The sequence below is a fragment of the Sphaeramia orbicularis genome, chromosome 10, assembly GCF_902148855.1.
Source record: "Sphaeramia orbicularis chromosome 10, fSphaOr1.1, whole genome shotgun sequence".
Lineage (NCBI taxonomy): Eukaryota > Metazoa > Chordata > Actinopteri > Kurtiformes > Apogonidae > Sphaeramia > Sphaeramia orbicularis.
In genome coordinates, this window is record NC_043966.1 from 31,898,730 (window position 1) to 31,908,958 (window position 10,229).

The following is a 10,229-nucleotide window of genomic DNA, read 5'->3' on the forward strand; positions in this document are numbered from 1 at the left end:
CCCAGAGCTTACTTGTCAAAAGGCTTATCCAGGCTTACCTTTTTCCAGCCTAACCATTTTCCTCTTGTTTCTTTTCAATCTCACCTCTTCCTTCTGTCCTTGCTCTTATCCTCTCTGATCCCCTCTCCATTCCTACTACTCTCACACAACCATCTCTATCCAACAGTATCATTTCACTCTTCAGCTTCAGGACTGAACTGCCCACCACTATTATGTCATTCAACACCTGTACTTAAACCCAGTTGAAATTTACAGTGGGTGCAAGCTAAAAAAGGTACATGAGAGAGACTACAACTCTGAAGCCTCTAGTCACAAACCTACACTCCTGTTGTGAGACAAAAGACACATGTCAGTTTCTACAGTTCCAGTGGAGAGGAAAAATTTCATGCTGAATTATTTACATGGAGCCTGTGGTTATACAGTATATTGAAACGGAGGGGTGCACTCCACATATCATTGTATAAATAACTGGAGAATATGGATGTATGTCATTTGGAGAGTTTTAACAAACCCTTCAAATCTGGGCTACTTAAAGGATCAGAAAAGTGCCTAGAGGATGGTCTTATTTGTTCGCCCACATCAAGAAAATCCTCAAAAAACAAAACTCTGCAAGATTTAACAAACTAGTCCTTACTGATAAATCCCACTTTTATCACCACCATGATATGAACATGTGCAAATAATCACAAGAAGATGAGAGAAATGGATAAAAAATATATATATAACATTCACACCAGGGTTCCAACGTGATACACAACTCAGATCATTTTAGATAAAAAATGAATGGAGATGAAAATTTAAAAAATACACTTAAATATTGTGAAAAGCACAGAATGTATGTCCACAGCCTTATAACACATCAAATGTTTAAACACAATTTTAATATAAAATATGCAATATTAATTAACTATAACTAACTATAATTAATATAGTTGTTAAATTAAATGACAGTATGAAGAATGATGATGCCCACGATAAACATCCCAGTCGATTTATTAATAGCTTGAATCTGGCCTGGTTCTGCAGCACAGGGCTGTTGAAATATGAAGTGCACTCATAATTTTCCTTGTCAGAAAATCAGATTTAACTATTCTTGTTTCTGAAAGATTTTGGTAACTTCTCTTAAATGCGAAATTCAATTGTGTGCTTACAATAAACTGCCTCCTATGTAATAACTGTTCCTCACATTCAAGTTTTTGAGCTAACTGGATTGTTTTTTTCCTGCAAATAAAAGCCGAGCAAAACTTAGCTGTAACAGGCGATATTCTAATTTATTGGGGGCAGATGTTAACAACATCACTGTCACCATCGTTGTCACTATGTGCAGGAGTACACTAAAGCTACTAAGCAGAATTTTATTCAATTTGGTGGAAAAGTAGAACATGAGCTAAGGAGGAACCCATTAAATGTTGGTGTAGATCCATAAACAAACAGAGAAATTGAGCTTCAGGGACATAATGTTTTTACCCTGAATGCTGATCTCTTTCGTGTGAACATGATAATTAGGAAAGATTTGGTTGAGATTTCTTATCCCTTGATAACCAACACAGGGGACCCCTAGTGGAAGAACACTGCCAATTTCAGCTTTTCTATGAGTATTATTAGTCGTCCAGTTGCGGGCGCTTCAGTTGAAAAATCACTTTTTTGGACATAAATAGGGCTGGGCAATACGGGAAAAAAATCATATCATGATAATTTTTTTCGTATCAGACGATATCGATATGTATCACAATATAAATCAAATTACTATTTTTGTCAAGCTTAAATTTTCTGTTGCTCATAAGTTAGTTGTGAAGATATCAGAATGTTAGGTTTGATTTAAATGTGATTTATTTTCTGTCAAACATTGAACATGACAGATGTGCTGAACATTATACAACTGTTTCAGATAAATAAAATGGGTACATATATTTAAAACTAAATTGAAAGTCTGACCAGCAGGCAAAAGCTTTCAAGTTTTAAAAGAGAACACAAACAAAAACAGACCATCTTCACCAAACAATACTGGAGGAATATGCGCGGGGGTGGGTTCCGTAACTGCCATAAAACTGAAAGTGAAACTTAAGGAAAGGTGAGTGTTTGCATTCTTCACTTAGGCTACATGTGTTTGTTCGGTACACCTCCGTATTGTATTTAAGGCCTTGAACTGAAACGGTTTGCACCCTACTTTTCAGTAACCCGGTCACCCAAGTTCTCAGTCATATTTTCTCCTGAAAGAACAAATTATCTCACGCTCCAGCCCAAACATTAGTGTGTGTGCTGTGGCTGCTCTTACACCTGTGCTGTGTGCGTCAAACTAACTTGCCGTGGCTCTAGCGTGATTGGTTCAGTGCGGCGCGGTGCTACTTAATGATGATTGGCAGTTCTTATGTCTGTCAAAACATGGACAAATGAATTCTATCGAAATTGTATCTAGCATGTCTCAAATGTCTATCGAGGAAAAGTTATTTTGCGATATACTATGTCGTTATTGTGCTATCGCCCAGCCCTAGAAATAAATCAAGCAATAATAGGCTGATTGAGATAAAATTTGGTTCATATTGGTCATCTTACAATTGGTGGAGTTTTGTGGGGAAAAACTGGTTCTCTGACCATTATTCTTCCACTATCAGGTCGATGTAGCTCAAACTGAGTTCATATTGATTGTTTAACAATTATTGTGGATAGATTTATATATAGCAGAGGATTGGGGGGATTTCAGGGATATATCCTTGCTGTCAGCCGCCGACAGTGTAAGCCTCCTTTCTTCATGGTGTTTGGTTGAATTAGTGAACTTGGCGGAGGTATGTACTGTATGTTTTCTCTGTTTTTACATCTTATGCTATGTAAACACTGCAGCAGTAGATGAGCTAATTTAATGTAAGTCACCTCTAATAAATATGGATGTGCCTTGGGTTTCTTCAATTACCAACATGAAAGTTTAATCACTGTGATGATTAAACTTTCAATTAATCTGTGATTCACATGCATCCCGAACCATGGGGGGTGGGGGTGGGGAGTTCCGTATGGATCAACTATGGTCCGTTACACCACTAATTTTATACACGCCCTGCTTTCCCACTCAGCATGCGAACATTTGCAAAGGCTGGAATTAACACTCTACAATATATTGCTTCAGCTTTGTTGGCATATTAACATGTCATGCTACAAGTTTTTGCTGGTTGATACAAAAGGAATTCTCATTTTCCAATTAAGGAAGACATTTTTATACAACATAATTACCCTCAGATTAATTGCTGTCAATTTGGTGGTGACAAAGAGGTCATCTGTTTATTTATATAAATGTTATTGTCATTGCAATACCAGGCAGTGTTACTGCAGATTTTCTCAAGCTTACATCAAACTAACATGAAACCCATGAAAATGTTGAGCTCCTCCCCTCATCATTGTCATAGTGACCTACAGCCACCAATTCATCAGAGTTACCGTCTTGGGAGAGTGAGCCACAAGGCTATTTCTGTAATGACCCAGATTTTCAGGTGAATATCAATGTAATAAGCTGCAGCAAGTCAAAGAGAACATATCAGGGTCAAGTCAACTCTATTTAGCACCTAGAGCTTGACACAGACCTTCACTGAATATTTCAACTAATCAATAGTTAACTAATTTATTATTGAAGTTACAAAAATATGTATTTGCCTTTAAAACAAAATCAGTGCCAAAGAGATTTCCCTAGTCTAATTTCCTTTCTTCGTAATTTTGTCAGATTAATATCAAGTCAATTTCCTGGAGCCTGTTCTTACACAGAGTGATAGCATGATGATGGTATCATTGGAAGAAAGCAATAATTGTGGAGGATGGCTCCTTTTGGGAGGAATATGGGCACAGATGGGCCTGGAGTTTGATGGAGGAATTTCTCTGTCCTCAAAGGCTATCAGGAAGCAATGCCAAGCTGGCAAAAGATATAAATAGACTACAGTCAGGAGCAGGTCTACATGAAAGCACCAAAATAAACCAATCCCAGACCAGATAGTATCTTGTTTAGGTTGAGGGTTTACAATGTCATTAAGATGCATTTAAAAAGCTCCCATGCCATAAACCGCAGTGATAGAGAATCTGATATAATTTGGTTGCTTAATTACTGAACCATCTACTTTTTTTTTTTTTTTTTTTTTTTTTTTTATGTGCAGTGCTTCTATTGAGGTTACGGAGATTAGAAGTACAACAAGACTGGACACCCATCAAAGGGCTAACACACACAGACATCCCCTCGTACTCCAGTTCATACCTACAGGCAGTTTAAAGTCTCTCATCTACCTGATTTGCATTTATGCGAAATGTGGGAGGAAATGTGAGCCCTGGTAGAGACAAGACTGTAGCTAGCATTAAAGATACCAAGGACATGTCTCCTGCATCGTTTCTGGCTATTAGAACTCTAACAGACTGTAATGACCTGAGAGATGTGTTTATATGTGTATGGTGGAAAGTTATTTTTTGCAAAACATTATCTGTGTTTAAAAAAATATATATATTTTTTTTTAAATGGAGCTAAAACTCATCTCAAGTGTTGTTACATTATTAAAATCAAGGTTTCATTCAGCCAGAGGATTCACATCCTCATCCACTGTGCATAAACCTACTGCATATTCTCATGATCACAGGTGAACTCTGGGAGCGTCGTGCTCCGTTTGCCTAAAAACTGAATTTAAAAAGCATAGAAATAAATGCAGACTACATTATTTACAACTTGCCTTGAGAGACAAAAAGAGATGAAAAAGCAAGATGCTGACACCGGACTCAATGTCAGCATTTATTTGGCTAAATCTAAAATGTAATCTTAAGTCTGCAGTACTTGGTTTCAATGTGAAACTGATGTACAGATTTATGTGCAAGTGAAACAGTCACAAAGAAAAAAGAAAGCAGAGAAATGAAACCACAGACAAATCAGTTGTAATTTTAAACAAAAGGCGACTTTTGGCATAAGTGTTTGTGAGTATACAATAGTCAGTCGATGGCAGAGTCGAGGTTATGTGTGTGTGCGTGTCGGAGTGTATGTGTGTGAGAGAGAGGAAGGATCTCTATTAATCTCTCGCATTACTGCAGTCATTTCCACTCTCTTCATCACCAGCAGCATGTGCTTCGTGAGATTTAAAATATTTAAATCTGTAATCTGTCAGCATTATGAGGTTAACACACACCCGCAAGACTAGTGTCCTATCCGTCACCATGTTTTCCACTTCACATGGCCCCACATATATCACAGGAACATGACATGGCCTTTTGTAGTTGTAGCTGAAAAAGACTTTGTGGCCGGTGTCTGTAATTTCTCAGCAGCGATACCAGACATGGTGTTGTACCCTGGAGAAAAATTAAGGAAAATACGTGCATCTAAAAAAAAAATGTTATAAAAAAAACTGTGGCACTTTGAAGCATAAGGAAGCCTCTAATTGTTTCCCCAGTGTATGTGACCCAGTGACTCTGGAGGAGTACTTCCTTGTTCTTTACTATGAGTAAACCAGCATTCATTATTGATTTGGTAGCACAGACTCATAGTCTTACACAACGCCGTCTTATGAGTGGGCCTAAGTGTTTTGTCAGTTTGGTGTGTAGCTGCATTAGAGCCTTACTAATACACCCTCTTTCACCTTTCTTAAACATACAGGGGTGGCATATTTTTCTGAAACTCTGAATTAATAACCAAGAATGAATAAATTGAATGGGATTAAAGCTTGAACGACAGTGACCCATATATGAATATTAGGTTGATGGAAGACACTCCAACGTAGCCCATTTAGCCAGCTCCATGTCATGTCTTCATACGGCAGGCTTTTACTAAGCTCCTTAAGAGCCTGCCCCAGGGGATCTATGGTAGGCTGGAGGTACTGACTCAGGCCTTATCTCTACTAATTTACCCCATGAATTAGACAGGCCCTCGCTTCTGTGTCCTGCCAGACCCACACAATACTCACTCCATGTTAAGAAAATGAGCAGAGAAAGGGGCTTAGTGATTGCTTAGTTGGATAAGAAGCTGGAGAATTGACAAGGGAAAGGCACACTCTGCCACATCAAGTTTACCTGGACAGTAACGTTCATCCCCCGGATTTAAAAGTGTTGATTCACTGTCACTTGTCTGTATATTTTCAAGGTGGATTAAGTGGAGTAAAATGCAATTTGAATCATGCAGATTAAGGTGAACTTTTCAGAAACAAACACGCAAGGGCTTCACCCCATCATACTCAAAAGTAATGACAGAGTGACTGAAAGTTTTTTCTTCTGTTTTGACTCGCTTAAAAGCCTTTTTCAAAAGAACTTTATACAATTTAAATGAGTTGGCAAGACTTTATGAGGACAGAAAAGTCAAATACCAGAAGTTTCTTTTTAGTATTAAATGGCATCTAGCATGTGTAGCACAAAAGGTAATGTGTTGCCACATCACAGTGGCACAGTCACAGTCAAAGTGTGGGATTTACACCTCATTTTAATAAAATCAAATAAGTGGGATGTGAGAAAGACTGCTGTGGTGAATTGTGAAAGTCCACATACCAAACACTGAAAAATGATGTTTTCTGCATGTTCCACATACAGTAAATAAAAGTGCCTCATTCTAATCTAACCTTATATAAGTCTAAAGTAGAGCTTTGCATCTGAGAGTCTCTCTCCCTATCATGACAGTCTTCCACCCCCGCTTCTCTGTCTCTCTCCATGTGATGCATTTTTAAAAAGTCTTCTTTTAAAAAGGAAAACAATCAAAAATAGCTCCTCACTGCTGCGGCATATTTTGTGAGGTCCCTGATTTCAGCTCAGTAGGCTGCATTTGCGGTCTGTGTGACATTGAGAGTAAATTGTCTAATTAATAAATAAATAGTAAAAAGATAACTTCTGGCAGACAGTGAGTGGAGACATACTGTGTGACATCTGCTTTGTAGTTAGGATGGCGATGTCCAAAAGAATCTTGTTTACTAAGCAGACATTGGTCTTTGGCAGGGAAACCTGTTAGTCAGGGGAGATGTTTTTGGGCCATGAACAATGTAAAATCTCTGTTAAATATGTTATGTGCAGTAGACTTGAGGCGTATCTTTGTGCCTCAGGCCAAAACCATTTTGTTAGTCAAACAAAGAGTCTTTCATCTTTTTACAGATTTAACAAATATGTCTTATTCATTATTAAAATGAATATGACACAAATGTATCTGGCGACTTGAGGCTTGTTTCGAAAAATGTGTAAAAAAATCAGCACAGTCTTCGGCTATTTAATTACAAAAGGTGTGATTTAATGATGATGAAAGTGAATCATTCTGAGCAAATACGAAGAGACAAGTTGATCCTCCTTCATTAGTCACTCCATATCTATGGCTGTGTATGGCCAGACTTTGAAAGAGCTCAGTTGACACATTATGTTACACCGTTTGACTTGGGTTTTATAAATGTTTCTTTTCCTCTCATCAGTTTTCAAACCCCTGTGAGTATCGCAGATGTGTAGGACAATTAAAACCCTGAAGAGTCTCTGCGTATCTACATTTTAAGTGGTAGAAGAATTAAAGCCGACTTCTGTCTTTACTAGAGGAAGTGATATATTAAAGTCTGTAAACTATTTTTCTGCTTCGGAGGACACCTCTAAACTGCGTGTCTTCTTCTGCATCAGAAATCAAGCCCGACGGAAGATCCTTTTTTTAGCTGATAATGCAGTGAAACTAGTCCTTTTGCTTGTCTGACATTGTAAAGTCGTGAAAACTGTGCTGGAACAATGACAGGCTTTTCCTCTGGTGCGGGATAGGCAGTGATAGGACATATTTTCAGAAGGTCAGAGGTATCCATTTGGGAAATTATTCAGCTCCTGCTCCTGCTGCTTCAAGACAACATGTCAAACACAATGAAGAAAATTAGAAAACACAAATAACCTTCCACAGCTTTCTCGTGCGTTTTCATATGTGCAATAACACACCCCTGCATATACACAGAGGAACACACAACCTAACACACCTTCCTGCACATGTGTGGATGAGAGTGCAATAACAGGAGCATGCTGAAAGAGAAAGTGAAGGCTAAAGAACAAGAGGCCTCTGGGGCTAGAGACCAATGAGTGGCTCATCCATGTTAAGTCAGGCCAAGACATACTCAGGTGTATTCACGTTAGGTCAGGATGAAGCCTTGCTGACCTTTGCAGTAGAAACAGAGTCTCATGGAGCTTTTCTTGAGCAGTCCTGGGATTCACCGAGTAAACAACAGACTCAGTGCTGCACTTTGAATCCCTATGTGAAGTGTGTGTGCTCAAGAGTTGTACCTGCCTGTCAGTGATCACATGTTGACCATTTCGTAATAGTCCAAACCTTCTAGTAGGACCTTTCTAGCAAATCAGCGCATTCAACGAGCGAGTGTTTCTCGTAATTATTCTACAATAGCTGAAACAGACAGCTTTGTTTTAATCGTAAATTAAACTGCCATGATAGTTACCCAGCTTGAGCATAGCCCCGAATAATTTAGAAAAAAAAAGAGTGAAGAATGAATATTAAAACCGCAGGGAGCTTAAAAAATAGCACTTTGCTGGACTGGAATACAAACACTGAAGGGCCAGAGAGAGAATTCATAAGCAGCAGCAGTATGCATAATCATTCACATGATATTGAAAACACACATACAATATAAATGAACACAATTTGCCTGCAAATCAAATCAAAAAGCAAAGAATCCTTATCAAATTTCATTGGGTGATTCTAAATACATGAAGCAAATACTAGGAATTCTATGTGCCTGTGTTATTATTACCCATTAACAGTATCTTTCATCAATACCGGGGTATGTATGTCATATAAAAGGCTGAAAATCTTTCCCTAAATGCTTAGTTTTCAGGGACACATTGCTTATTCAACCCATCACCATGACAACTCCTGCTTGACATTTCCACTCCCTCTTCCCTTTTTGGAATTCAACTCTCACAGTTAATTATTCTTTCTTCCATTGAGTACAACGAGGCTATTTATCTCTGAGCTTGTGCCATACGTCCAGGAATTTCGGAACCAAACAAAAAAAAACACATGAGGGCCAGCAAGGATCATTAGAGTGGCTTTAGATATATAACAGATAGTGTCTTTATTTGAGGATGAGCAGTTTGTGCATGAGGTTATGCAGCTTTTGGGTCAGTTACAGAATGAAAGAAAAAAAACAACTGAGGCTGCACACCACAAAATATCATGGGATGAAGGAACAGATCTGATAATTTAACTGAAAGTGGATTTATTGGTTATGAAATCAGGAGAAAAATCTATAATGAACACCTGGGCCTATGCACTACCTTTAATATCCAAGTACTCCATGGATTACAATCAGACATTTAATAGTAAAATGAATTAATTAAAGTAGAAAACTTGAAACAATATTGGAAATGGGGATTCCCATACACACACACACACACATACATATATATATATATATATATATATATATATATATATATATATATATATATAACCCTATGCCATAGTGTCCTGCTCATCACAACAGATATACGTGCATAGCTGCAAACTGGAGGCAGATTCCAGTCGCGTTAAAAAAAAATAAAAAATAAAAAATAAAAATGTGGATCCAATGCCATCCTTTGCGAATTAATTCAGTTATTTCTGCAAAAAACTTCAGAGGCCGTTGTTCCATTTCTCCAAAGCTCACAGGGCTATTTTATTTTGGTTAGGCAGAGCAATGAGGGGACTCGCGCGTCACTGCTCCATCACGCACACGAGACGTCTTAATGCCCAAGTAACAAGTGCTCCCAACAATTATCACACACGTATATTCTCTGCATTGACGCTGACACTGCTGGCTGTTGTTGTGTGTTGCATGACTGTGACGGAAAACATCCAAATCCCTGGCACCAAGAGTCGAGGGAGTGCGTTCAAGTCCTAACATCCAAATGCGTTTTGGAAGTACGTGCTTCATACCGGTTCACAGCGCTGCGTCGATGTACAGCCGCAAAATACCACTCTATTTCTTCACTAAAAAAATAAACAAAAATACATACAAATGCAAGTCTTCTAATTCGACTTCAATGAGCCTTAACCTATTTCTCATACATCCTTCTAAGTCAGATTTTTTTTCCCAGCTGCTCTTCAAGTATCATGAAATGACTCACCTGCCTTGCCGAGATGTAAATCCCCCCATGCCTTTCTTTGAGGGGGTAAAAAAAAAAAAAAAAAAAAAAAAAAAAAAAAGCTTGGACAATGTTTCACTGTTTCGCGTCTTCACTTGTGGTCGAGTGTGTATACTCCAAATATCCGTAATAGTCTGCGCTGCGCTTACGTT

The 10,229-nt window shown here is 38.2% G+C and overlaps 1 protein-coding gene across 1 annotated transcript in view; it reads right to left on the minus strand.

Moving 5' to 3' along the window:
- Positions 1 to 9,890, minus strand: part of nlgn3a (neuroligin 3a) — a 122,188-nt gene extending 112,298 nt beyond the window's left edge. The window contains 1 exon segment of the mRNA XM_030145985.1: positions 9,869 to 9,890. The gene's annotated coding sequence lies outside the window, so the exon portion shown is untranslated.
- Between the last annotated feature and the right edge of the window lie 339 nt (positions 9,891 to 10,229).